We start from the raw sequence: 12,898 nt of genomic DNA on the forward strand, positions 1-12,898 counted from the left end.
AAGGTTGACACCACTGGCATCCTATTTCCAGCAAAAGGTAAACGGGCGAGAGCAGCAAGGCAGTAGATAAGGCTGAGCGGCTTTGGTTTCCAAGTAAGCTTGGATGAATCACTTCGTTCTTCTCATGTCAGTTCTTCCTCAATCGAAAAAGATTCCTGCCTTTCCCTTTCTCATGCATGGCCTGCTCACAGTGCAAGTTTCTGGGGCAGAGGTCCTGCTGTTTCATGGTACAGTTGTAAAAGGGGCCGGAATCTCAGCTGAAGGCTTTTAACACCGACAGGAATGCTAATGGCTAGACACAAGTATAAACAGAGGAGGAGGAGAAGACAGGGGGAAAAAAAAAAAAAAAAAAGATAAAAAGCCAAAAGCACTTTTCTGAACATGCCTGACCTGCTTTTGAACCCTTCTGGGAAGAGTGACTCACCTCTCAGTTGAGCGCTGCTGTTCTACTGAAACCCTCCACTCCACAAGCTTCGCTTTTGGGATTTCCCCAGTGAGCAGCCCGTGCAAAGAAGCAGATCCTTTATTAATAATGTCTGAAGCCAGTGAAGGAATTTTGGTCACACAGCATTAGTGTGACTCACAGTGTGCTTCTGGGCATGTGGAGGCAAGTGGGTAATTGGCCGCTTGTGGCTCCGAAACCTAAAGGGCAAAGTGGCTGGGCAGAGCATGTCCAGAAGGCATGGTAATTTTGGTGGCATCTCTAGGTCATGCATTAAAGAAATTTTGATTCAGAGAGGAAGGTCGCATATACTGAAAAGCACTTCAAAATGTGAATTGTAAAGTGGGGTTTCCCTCCACCCTTGCACTGGAAGACCTGTATTTACTGTAACTGTTGGAGGAATCCCATAACCAAGCGTGTGTTTTCCCTTTGCCAAACCAGACAGGCAACTTTACAAGCTTTGGACTTTGTTCCAGCTGATCTCTCTGCTACCTTGAACTTCCTTGTAAGTCATAGCCCAAGGAAATTACTCTCTTACAGTCTAAATGGCTGTTAGGAGGGGCATCAAGATGACTGGTCATGCTTCATGAAAGAAAGGTTAACAAAACATGAGGTTTTCACCATCAGTGGTAGCTTAAGTAGAGCTGAACAGAGAGAGGAGCGAATTTAGAAGAAACATTGATTTAATGAAGATGGAGGAAAGAGAGAATTTGAATCAATGCAATGTCTGATTTTTTCAATGAGCTCCAGAAGAAAGAGACAAAAAAAAAAGAAAAAAAAAAGAAAAAAAAAGAGAGAGAGAGAGAATAAACCCAAGAAATCTGTAGAACTTACAAGAGTTCAGAGATAATTACGTATGTTGTTTTCTTTTCTTTGAGTTTAGAGAGCAAAAAGCAAAGTTAGTACCATATCAGAAAGCAAGGTATAAATTCATTTTTCTTGCTCGCTTCCTTTCCTCAACAAAGGTATCAACACGAGAAAGCAACAGTAGAAGGAAGTACACTCCAGCAGAGAAATAGCTCCGAAATATGCCTGCCAGTTACAAGCTCTTAAAAGAAAAATATCACTGAGAAGTCTTATATGTAGAAAAAAACCCAACACATTAATTATGGCACATAATGGCAATAAATTGACATAATAATTACTTATAAGTACTTTGGGGTATATTTCACCAATGCAAACAATTTTCTACCTTAAAATCTCAGTCTTGCTGGTTGTTATGCATGGATGTTTGGGTCCACCCTTGTGAAGCTGAAACCAACGCACCAATGAAGATAGCTAAGCAATATCAAGGCAATTACTTTCCTGCAGCTAAATTACCAACACAAAATCTTGAAAAAAAATTGAATCCACAAATGATAAGAAATTTCTCAAAAAGTAACACGTTTCACCTTTACATTTGAAATACAGAGAGGAAATGCAGTGATTCTAAGATCCAGGGACACCTCATGCATCAGATAATGAGTAGTAGTAGGTGGACAGTTTTGAGACCACAGAAATATAAGAGGAAAATCAGCCACCTTCTCTGTATCCCTCCATTCACCCTCTTCTAAGCACATAATGCAAACAACCTGGGCAGACTCAGTCAGGAAACCAGGCAGAAAAAGACATTTTTTTAAATCCCTTCCTGGAAGGGAAATGTAATTAAGCCGTTTGACTTTGTCCTGATGTAAATATATATATAAATCTTGTAGGAAAACCGTGCTGGATGGTGGTCAGTTTGGATGCAAAGCCTCAGAGTCTCAGCCTGCAAAATCTACTTACTTGTGGGAGAAAGCTGGAGTGATCTGGCCTCTCATCTGCAATCTGGGTCCTAAGGGTGTTTAAGCATTTAAATGTACATTTGCAGTTCGGGGAAAAAAAAAAATGTTCTTTTAGAAGTTCAGCTCCCAGTGGGAGTAACAAAAATATTGTGGTCCCCAGCATCTGACAGACTCAGCCTTCTGCAGCTCCCTTCTGTTCACAAGGGTTTGGTGACGGGAAGCATCACTGCACAACAAACAGATAAAGGCATCTGGCTCTAGCACCTCATGCTCTTATTCCCAACCTGCAGAGGCACAGGTGTTGCCATCTAATATGGCCAACTTCAGAAGTTAAAAACAAATCATAAATTTAAAAAATTATCTTAATATCTTGATATTGGGGGTAACGATCATATTGCGTTTTTGTTGGGTGTGATGGGATATTCAGACATCCCATTCTGTCTTTGGCTGTCTGAGAGAGCAAATGAGCATTGTATCTATTCACAAATGCATGGAAAGAGGTGATTTGGGGTGGTGCTGTGGAGCTGATAAGCATCTATTTATTCTCTCTCTCTCTCTCTCTCTCTCTCTCTCTCTCGTCCCTTGATGCAGCCGCCTAAGCCTTGACCCCTCGTAAGTAGGGTCGAGATAAGGACCATGATGAGGTACGCACACGAGCACAGCTTTCCAAAGCCAGCAACTTAAGTAGCCTGAGTTCCCACCAACTCTTTTCTGAGCTTGATATTCTTCACCATCTCTCAGAAATCAGCCGTTCTGTCAGTAAGGTACTTACATGCTAGTCGGGAATTCCTGAGCTCAATACCGCCATTGAGAAAGGCTCTGCCTCTGACTGGAGGGAATTCCCACAGCAGCACGCAGTCAGAAATGCCTGACCCATGGGAAACGAGGCTTAAAGATCATTAAAGATCCTGAGCGTGTTCAGTACACTTCTCTAAGCTCTTCTGAGATAATTTAAAATGAAAAATGGATTGAAGGCAGACATATCACACCAGGAAAGCTAGTTCTTGAGTTCCTCGGTTGTATTTTAGCCAGTTCTTGAGTTTTCACTGGAAAGTTGACTCTGTCATACTTTGTGTTTTGATTTTTATAGCACACAGAAGTGTTGGTTTTAATTAACATTCACTATCAGGCAAAAGTAGGAAACATTTTTGTCTGTTTAGTACTTAATAAGATGTATTACAGTGCAAGTTTGGCCCTGCTAAACTCTCTGCAGGTGGTCTTCTCCCTCTCAGGGGCATAGCAGCAAGTTGGATGTATATGAGGCTCAGATTATACTGTTTGTGCCAGTGCAAAGGAAGAAGAAGAGATCAGGAAGAAAAGCAGGAACACCTCCTGCCCTTGATCTGGTTTGCATTTTTTGAATTAGACCATTATTTAGGATATCTACTGGTGAACTGAGCAACTGGAATAGACTTCCCTACAGCACAATGTATTTGAGCCCATTCTGGTGTGTGTTTTTCAGGATGCTGCAGTGCTTACATTAAAAAAAAAAAAAAAAAAAAAAGTTTTAGTGATTCATTTACAGTAACTCTGATGAAATAAAGCCTCCTAGAAACAGAGAGGAAGTATAATAAGTGATGGCATGCTTACTTCAAGCAGCTTTCATAACCGGCAAAAACAGAGATGTGATTGTATAGACCGATAATGCGTGCTATGGATAAGCTCGTCTACCAGAGCATTATTTCCAAGACACAGCATGTCTTGATATCTGAAAAGCGAGCATTAATTTAAGATGCTTGGATGTGTTGTGAATGTTAAATAGTTGCAATTACAAAAAAGTCGCGGTGGCAGGAGGACAAAAGACAACTTCCTCAAATACTGACATTTAGCTACAGCATTGCTTGGAAGATGCTGGTTTTGGTGTGGGAATTTCCAAGGGTCAGGGGTGGGAGGTTAAAACAGATGAATGCTCTAGGTCATTCTTATTTGAAAAGGGGACTTGAGGAACATTAGCTGATGAAATATTAAGTATTATTTCAGGTTCTGGGAGGCTTGCAGCACCGGGAAATGACTTTAAAAGCACCTCTAGTAAACACGAGCATCCCACCCAGCAGTGTGTAAATAGCTCCCCTTTCTTCTTTGAGCTGACACCTAAGACAAGCATCCACTTTGTGGTAAGTGCAGGCAGCACCCACGTTAAAGTGACTGGGAGAGGATCCCTGGCTTCCCACCTGAAGAAAAGCCAGGCCAGCTGCCGGGCTGTTGCACTGTAAAGAGGCACCTATTTTGAATGAATGTTGCCAACACCTCTTGGGTTCTTGATGAACAAAATCCTAATTAGACTTTGGGGCTCTGTCTTGGTTCCCTCAAAACTTTTGTTTTAAGCAGTTTTCCACTGAGACGTCCTGCTGTGGGCACAGACTAGGAGGGTCGAGTGCAGCTTGTCTTGATGCTATGACAAAGCATGCTTGAAGCGAGAGGGGGATCAAAAGGAGAGCTTTCACGTTTTTAGCCATTCAGAAGAAAACATATGGATTCACTCAATCTGGATGGTTATGCTCTGGCACCACTTTAAGATTCAGTTGAAATTTGATATCAAGTAATTCGTTCTAAGGAAAAATAAAAAAATAATAATAAAAATAATTAAAAAAAAAAAGGAAGAAAATTAATGTCTCCTGGCAATCTCCCACCCAAATAACAGAATTAACCGTTACCAGGAAGGAAGATATCATAAATATATGAAGGTGGAAACAAGCTGCTCAAAACATTTCCTCCTGCAGGATAATTAAAGCCCTAAGTCTGCTGACCGCCATGGCATTGTTTTGCTTTCCTTATAGGATTTCAGTCATCTTTGGCCTTGTATTATGCAACAGGAAGCTGTCTGCTTTTGTCAGTTTATTTTTTATTTTTTCCTGCCAGTTTGCTGAGCCATGAGGGTTCTGACAAAAGTAGCTCTGGCACAAGAGAAAGGGTGAAACTGCATTCCTGAGAACTGTGACAGCCAGCAGGAAGGTAGGCTTAGGGTGCTGTGAAAATGCAACCCATGCTTAAATCCTGTTGAGAAAGTGAGTCCTTCACAGGATGAGTCTTGGTAGGCCTAGCAAACAAAACAAAACAAAACACTCATAGTCGAATAGAGCTAAACAGAGTAGACAATGAAAAGTAAAAGAAGCTGCCAAAGGACTTTATGATTACTTCTTACAGAAAAATGAGAGCTTGTCCAGATTCCAAAACGCAACACAAAGTTCAGGGAAAAGAAACAAGGATTGGAGATAGGGATAACTGAACCTCAGTCTGTGGGCATCAACTGTTTTGCTTTGTAGGTTTCTCTGAAAAATGAGAATTGAATGATTGTGTTTCTCTGAGCCTTCCTGCATCCAAGTTATGAGGTACAAGCTAAGATGCAAGCAAAGAATTTGGTGTAGCAGCTTGGCAGAAGATCTATCTGGAAACAAAGACAGAGACCCAGTTTTTCACTTGGAGCCCCTTATGAGATCTCAGTACCAAAATGATGTGGACCTTACGGGGGCTGGCAGACATGTGGGAAGACAAAAGTCATCTGAAGTGCAGAGAGTTCAAGCCTCAGTCTCTCAGGGCGTATTCCCAAAGAGATGAGGCAGCTCTATAGCTGGCACACTGAGGAGTGGTAGTGGAGTGCAACAAAGCCCAGGACTTTCAGGATAACCTTGAGTTTGCCATATTCTGAGGCACGGAATACTTGTGAGCCGGTCATCCCATTCAGCTGTTCCTCTTTTGCCTGCACTGAGCGCTTTCTGTGATCCCAGTTTTACCAATGACTCTGTGCATTTGTGGAAAAACAATGAGAGGGAATCAAATCTGAGTTAGGAACGGTTTGGGACCACTATAAAGCAAAGGTTCGTCTGATACAACACTTAAATGTGATGTCAAAATACACAGCTTGCAGGCTGAGAGATGTGAATCAATCCCTTTACTGAAAGGGACATTACGGATGCTGGAACAACAATTTCAAAATATGTGGATAAAAGCATTTTGGTCTCTGAAATCTAAAATAAGCCTCAAGCCTCTGTTTCAGGAAATAGCCAGGGAATAGTGACCGTGATACCTCTTTCTCTGAAGGTGAATGGTCATGGAATTGGTCACTGTCAGGCCGAGCAATAGTACTTGTGAAAATCTCCTCCACTGGGACATTGAGTAAGGTCCCTGAAAAAGAAATAGGCAAGATAAGTTTAGAAATGGTAATACCTTAAGTTAGTTTTAGAGACAGTAACTAACTACCCGTTTGTCCAATGTTTTAGTCTGCCAAGTGTGATTAGATGTTTGCTGCAATAACCTTTGGGGATGGTAACTTTGGGAACTAGAGAGGAACAGGTGACTAAAGCCAGGAAAAATACATTGATTTGTGTCCTATAGGCTACTCCCAAAAGTTCTCTGGAGTTGAGGGCTGCAATGCAAATATAGCTGAATTTTTTTTGATGCATTAACAAAAGCTCTGCTTAAATCTCAGAAACCTCGGTATGAGAAAGTTTTTGCAAATAAGAAGACACATAGTATGGGCAGAAAATGGTTCTCCTCCTAGAGGTATAGTCAAGATCTTAAAAGTTTTCTGGGAAAACCTTGGTTGAATGAAACGCTTCTTTCCAAGTGCAATATATTTTTTTGTTGTTGTTGTTATTTTCTACAAACTGTAAACCCTCAGCATTTAAAAACAAAAGTTTGTTGCCAAGAACACCTCTGAAGGATGGCTGGTATGGCAATTGACCCAGAAGGCAAGTTGAAGGCACTGGGGGAACCCAAATTTCTGCCAAAGATGCATCCAGACCTCTTGCATCTGATTTAGATTTTGTATAGCTTTTCTGCTATGTAAAGAGAGTGATCCTATGCTTGGGGAAAGGGCACTGGATTATGCATAGGCGATAGCATTCTTTTATGGCCTTTGACACACAGATACATGGAGCGTTGCCAGAGCCTTTGATGACGTGTGAGGAGGCAGGAAATCACTGCGTAGATCAGCACAGCCCAGATCCCTGAGGACTGCCTCCTTTAATCACTGTAGGCAGAAGGATAACGGAGTAAAGGTGAGAGAACTATCAGAGATCTCAGGCTGCTTCTGGGATCTGTGAATATTTTCATTTTATTTTTTTTTGTGATGAAAAATATTCTGTGGTGCTCTTTTCTAGGGAGAGCTCCACAAACCCTTAGTCTTGCCTGTTAGTTTCTACCACTTGCACTCAGCCTTCAGCTGAGGAGCGAGGCTGGCAATACCAACACGTGCTCTGTGTTTTGTGTCAAAGCACTAAGGGTAATGGTGGTGGCTCTGCAGGAGAGGAGACCCTTCTACTACCAGAAACATGCCTACAGGCAGCCGAGGTTTGAGATCAGTATAGCACAGAAGAATCAGTCTGAAGACAAAGCGGGGGACGAGGGAAAACTGGTCTTACCAGAGAAGTGAATAAGTTTTTAGGAGGTCAACAAGTGCCTTACAAAAAGCAGAAAAAGCCCCAACAACGCAGTTTGCTAGGAAAGCAGGAGTAGAAGCTTGCTATGACTCAGCCAAGAAATTCAGAAGAACTGAGAGGGAGGGGCTGCTGCTCCTCTCATAAACACAGAGGGCAACCAGGGTAAAAAAAAAACAAACAGCCAGGATGGCTGCTTAATATGCAGGCTGCTCAGTGCGAATCTACATCTAGATGTGTGTACCTAGGTGTGCTTGAAGGAGAATTTAGATTGCATCCCCTTTATGGGATTATTACATTAATGCTAGTATAAGTTTTAAAAAAATATAAACCTGAAGTGTCCCAGTTCTGCAGACTGGGCTACAGGGACAAAACCTAGCGGTTTTCTAGGGTGTCGTTCACAGGAGCAGGGCCTGTGAACTCAGAGGGGAAATTAACTCCAGAAAGATTTGCTAGAGGAAAACATGCTCAGGGTGAAGGCAGCTAGACTTATAGACATTTGCATATTCACATACCCACACACACTTACTGAGTGAGAGGCTGATGATGTAAGAAAAATCTTTTTGAGCCTCACATTGAAATTTTATTATTATTATTATTATTTTTAACTGAGGTAGCATCAGTCCCATAAGGGAAAGATATAAAACTGCTGACATCATCTGTGTTTTTCAGCTTTCCAACTATGAACTTTCTTGTATTTTACTTCAATGCGATGCTTTTTCCTCCTCCTTTCCTTTACAAAGCCTAGAAAGGTGCACAAGAACACAGAGCTGGGACCAGGCCTATTGACAGTGTGGATGGCTGGAGGGTATCACCACCAATCCCACAAGGGCAGTTCACCAATCTTTTTTTTTTTTTTTTTCTGGCAAGTTTTCACATACATTTTATGTACAGTGTAAAAGATGCTCTGGTTAAAAGTACCAACAGGCACCTTTCTTGGGATAGCAAGCAAGATTATGAGGCTAGGTGGTCAAGGCTAGACCTTCTCCAAAACTGTGTATATGTATGTGACATCCTATTTATATGATGTAGTATGTCTATGACATACTATGTATATGACAACCCCACTCAAACATTTACATTCTTGGGAGCTTAGTATATGTTTATAATACACAAAATAAATTAATCACTATCTCTGTGTAGAGGTATGTGGAAGGAGAGTGTCTGCTCCTTTAAGGTTATCTGGTCAAGGAGCTTTTTCAATGCAACAGGATAACGATAAAAGGAAGAATACATAAACAAGATACAGGTACAACAAAAGCAGCACTGGGAACCCAACCCTCTTGTCCCACCGACTGATAAGGGCAGATGAATTTATTCCACCAAGGTTAGCTGATCTGCAGACCGTGGGAAGACTAAGGGAAGGAGGAGGGAAACCAGAAGTAAAACACACAGACCCACACCTGATCACCGCAGTCTATCCTGTCATCTTATCAGATCTTTTCTTAACTCTCTCTGTGCATATTCTCACCCTCTGTCTCTCTTTCACAGAGACATCTCTTGACACACAGCTGCACTGTTTAACAGGGACTGGCCACTGGGCTCAGGCTGAGTGCCAGAATCCAACATTACAGGATTTGGCTTTTAGATTTCCTCAGAAATGGATCGAGAAGCCTGGTTATTGACATGACTGCAATCCCCACTTTCCCGGGGGCCCAGCTAAACAAAATGAAACCAGCTTTCTGAGGTGTGACCGCACACAATAAAAAAGCAGCTCCAGCTATGGGTGCTTTCTAAACGAAGATGTAGAAGAGAAAAATCTAATGAGATGATGGATTTAATTAAAAAAAAAAAAAAAAGGAAAAAAAAAAAAACACTTGTGTGGCTAAGGTTACCCTTTTATTTAATAGTGTACATTTTCCACAAGTTCTCGGTGTTCATTTTACCTTTACTCAGTAGAAAAATGAGATCTGCTTTCTTTCAAATATTTAACTTGACAGGTTTAGGTGGTTTATATTTCAGAAATGGCTTTATTTGGACCTAATATTTTAAACCAATGTTTCAGTTCGTTATTACATAGCTTCATGATTAGAAGCTTTAAGCACTCAAAACCTCTCCATCCTCTTCTGCATGACAACACACAATGTAGGATTACAGCCTAAGGAAATCTCTACAGATATATCTTGATTTAGGAGGGTACAGATACAATTTTACAGCTATGAGAAAACACACAGTTGCCAAGGTGCAATAATATCCCCAAGCAAATGACTAATAACGTCCATTGACCTTCCTGTCCCATGCTCCACGATTCAATAATTCACATTGCTGCAGGTAAAGCAACTGTAGAGTGGCATGCTCGGCTCCTGTAACTGTGCCAAGGTTTGCTTAGCTTTTGATCATTAACTATATAACCAGCAAACGTATTTTAGAAACAGAGAACTCTGCCATTTCCTTGGTTGAGGAGAAGGGTAAAAAAGACAAATTGACAAAGCTGCCAGTGAACCACACACAAAACCTAATACAGTATTACTGAGGATACAGAAATTTCATTTCCTTTGTCATACACCTTGTGGCACACTGTAAATCATTCCACGAACACACCTGACAGCTTCTTTTGGAAATGAACCCTCGTTAATTTGTGTGTGTGTGTTACTAGAACATGTTACAGTGCTGAAAGTGACAGTGCTGGAGCAAAAGGGCTGAGACATATTTCTAAGTATCAGCTAATATGCGTATTTACCAGTCTAACCTGATTAATGTAGAAACAGGGATCCTGTGCTAGATTGAATACATTTTGGACATTTGTTCCAAGAAAATTAACACCGAAATCCTCAGTGGATAGCCTCAAAGAAACAATGCTGAAGGAACTGCGGTGCCAGTGTACAAACTGGGAGCACCAGCCTGCGCAGCCACATAAAGCCCAAATAATTGACAAACAGCCATGATTGTCATTATACATGAAATAATAATTTTCAATAATTTTAAATTTTATTAAAAATTAATTTTAAATATCAATATTTTAAGGTACTTTAAATCAACACAGCTTTGCATCACTACACATTCAGTTCCGTGTATATTTGAGCTATGGCAAGGATCTGAGGATAAGGTTCTTATTGCAGGAAAAGACTGGCTCGATGGTGTGGGACATTTTAATTTCAAATTGTAATCAGTCTGCTTTTAAAGCCCTAATTTATGAGTTGGGCAGAGGAGGGAATGTTTTCTTTTTACAAAGCTGTCTTGAGTATTTCCCCTGCCTGTGTCCCATCTCAGACCTCAGGTGGGAGTTTGCTGTTGTAAAACCAGCAGAGGGAGCTCAAAACGTTAGGTACCATCATTGCTTACAGCAAGGGATGCCAGGAAAAAAAAAAAAAAGAAAAAAAGGAAAAGGTATTGATTTCTTGTAGTTGGATAATAAAACCTGCCAAGTTTAGTAATTAAATAATGCTCGATGAAGGAAAGGGAATACAGTTACAGGAACCTAAGCAAAGCTGCACGGACATCATTTTCTTTTTGAACATGCTTTCCACTTGCTGATTTGCAAGGTGCCAATTACATTTAATACTAATTACCAGATTACTTTCAGGACACCTGAAACTACACACACACAAAAACGAAAATTAAATACAGAGCTTTTTTTTTTTTTTTTTTTCCTACTTTGTTGTCTCTGTACATGGCTAAGCAGAAATTTATTTGATTCTAAGCCATTCCCAGTCACGTTAACAAGACCTAATGCGTTGCTTACATGGTGGTAGCTTTCACTAGCACGATTTGACAATTACTAGCAGATGCTTTGATGGTCTTTGGGACCATCAATTCAACATCACAAAAAATAAGATGTCACGGTTTGTATGTTTCTACATTACAAAGAGTTTCCTAGTGTTAGTTGCCTCCTGTGCAAAGAAAACATGACAAAAGTTGCTGCTTGGTGGTATCAAGATCTTTTAGATCCTTTTGTGAAATCAAGACCCTTGGACAATATGAGTTTTTCTAGGTATTAAGTTGTTACAAAATACTTCCCAAGAAACTAAATAAAATCATCTGCCCTGACTGATGTCTTTTTTTTTTTTTTTTTTTTTTTTTTTTAAAAAAAAAAGGTGCAACAACAGTTTTAAGGGATCTGGCTTAACCAGGACCACAAGAAGCAGGTTACCCAGGACCACATCCAGATGGGTTTTGAAGATCTCCAAGCAGGAAGACCCCACCACCCCTCCAGGCAACTCGTGCCCCATCACCCGCACAGTAGAGAAGTGCTTCCTGATAACAGCCTCCTGTGCTTCAGTTTGTGCACCAGCCAAGCTAGTGGCATTACATAGGCAATTATCATTCAGTAATGATTCACAATGACAATCCAATATCCCCCCAAAATACCACTGAACTGACTGTGTACTGGCTTTTTTTTTTTTCTTACCACGTCAACTTTATGATTCTGAAATTGGCTCAAAAGAAAATCCTAATAACAAAAACCATTCCAGAAGCAGAAATCATGGGAAAATCACTGCATCTGTGACTCAGTATGCAAAAAATCATTACCAGATGCTCGCTTCCTTTCAAGTAAAAATCCCATGACAGGAAACTTCTGCTTCCCAAGCCTAAAAGCAGATTATATTCCAAATATCCCACACAGTATCAACCTTGGTTAAGTGCTTCTGCTCTGAAAACCACTATTTGCTTAACTTGCTTATGAGTTTTATGCTCAATACCGCTCAAATCCTACTCACAACATCCAGTTGAAGTAGTCAGTTTTTAATATTTTATTTCTACTGAATAAATTCAGAGGGAGTGGTCAAATAATTCCTCCTCAATTTCTTCCAAACCAAGTAATAAGTATTTGTTCTCTCTTTAGAGATATTTTGAACTAGGAGTAAGGAAAAGCATTTTGAGAATCTTATAAAGAAAGACTTCAGAAATTGAGAAAAAGATATTTAAACAAAGTTCCTTTATGCATTTCTAACAAACCAATCTTGGAAGGTAGACTGCAAAAGTTTTGTCAACTTATTTTTCTAATGTAATATTTCTAAATACACTTCAAACATCTGAATGAGGTTGCGCCTTAAAAAGGAACTTAATTTTCCTGCATAAGCATTAGATACTGTACAAACAAAACGAGCATTTCCAGATTAAAGTTTTGTATTGACTGCATCTAGCAACAACATGAGGTTTTCTGTAACTCATCTTAGAAATAAACTTTTAAAAAACATGTATGTATACATAGATACACACATACATACATACTCAGTTCATTTGGTTCTACAACCTGAAAAAAAGGTGGATTGCTTGCAAATGAGGTTTTCTGCCTATTCAGTAACATTCACTGTAGGATTTCTTGCCACTAGTTGAAGCCTGACAGTGACAGCCTTCATGTTAAACAGCTGTTTTCC

The sequence above is a fragment of the Anas acuta genome, chromosome 1 (assembly GCF_963932015.1).
Source record: "Anas acuta chromosome 1, bAnaAcu1.1, whole genome shotgun sequence".
NCBI classification, from domain to species: domain Eukaryota; kingdom Metazoa; phylum Chordata; class Aves; order Anseriformes; family Anatidae; genus Anas; species Anas acuta.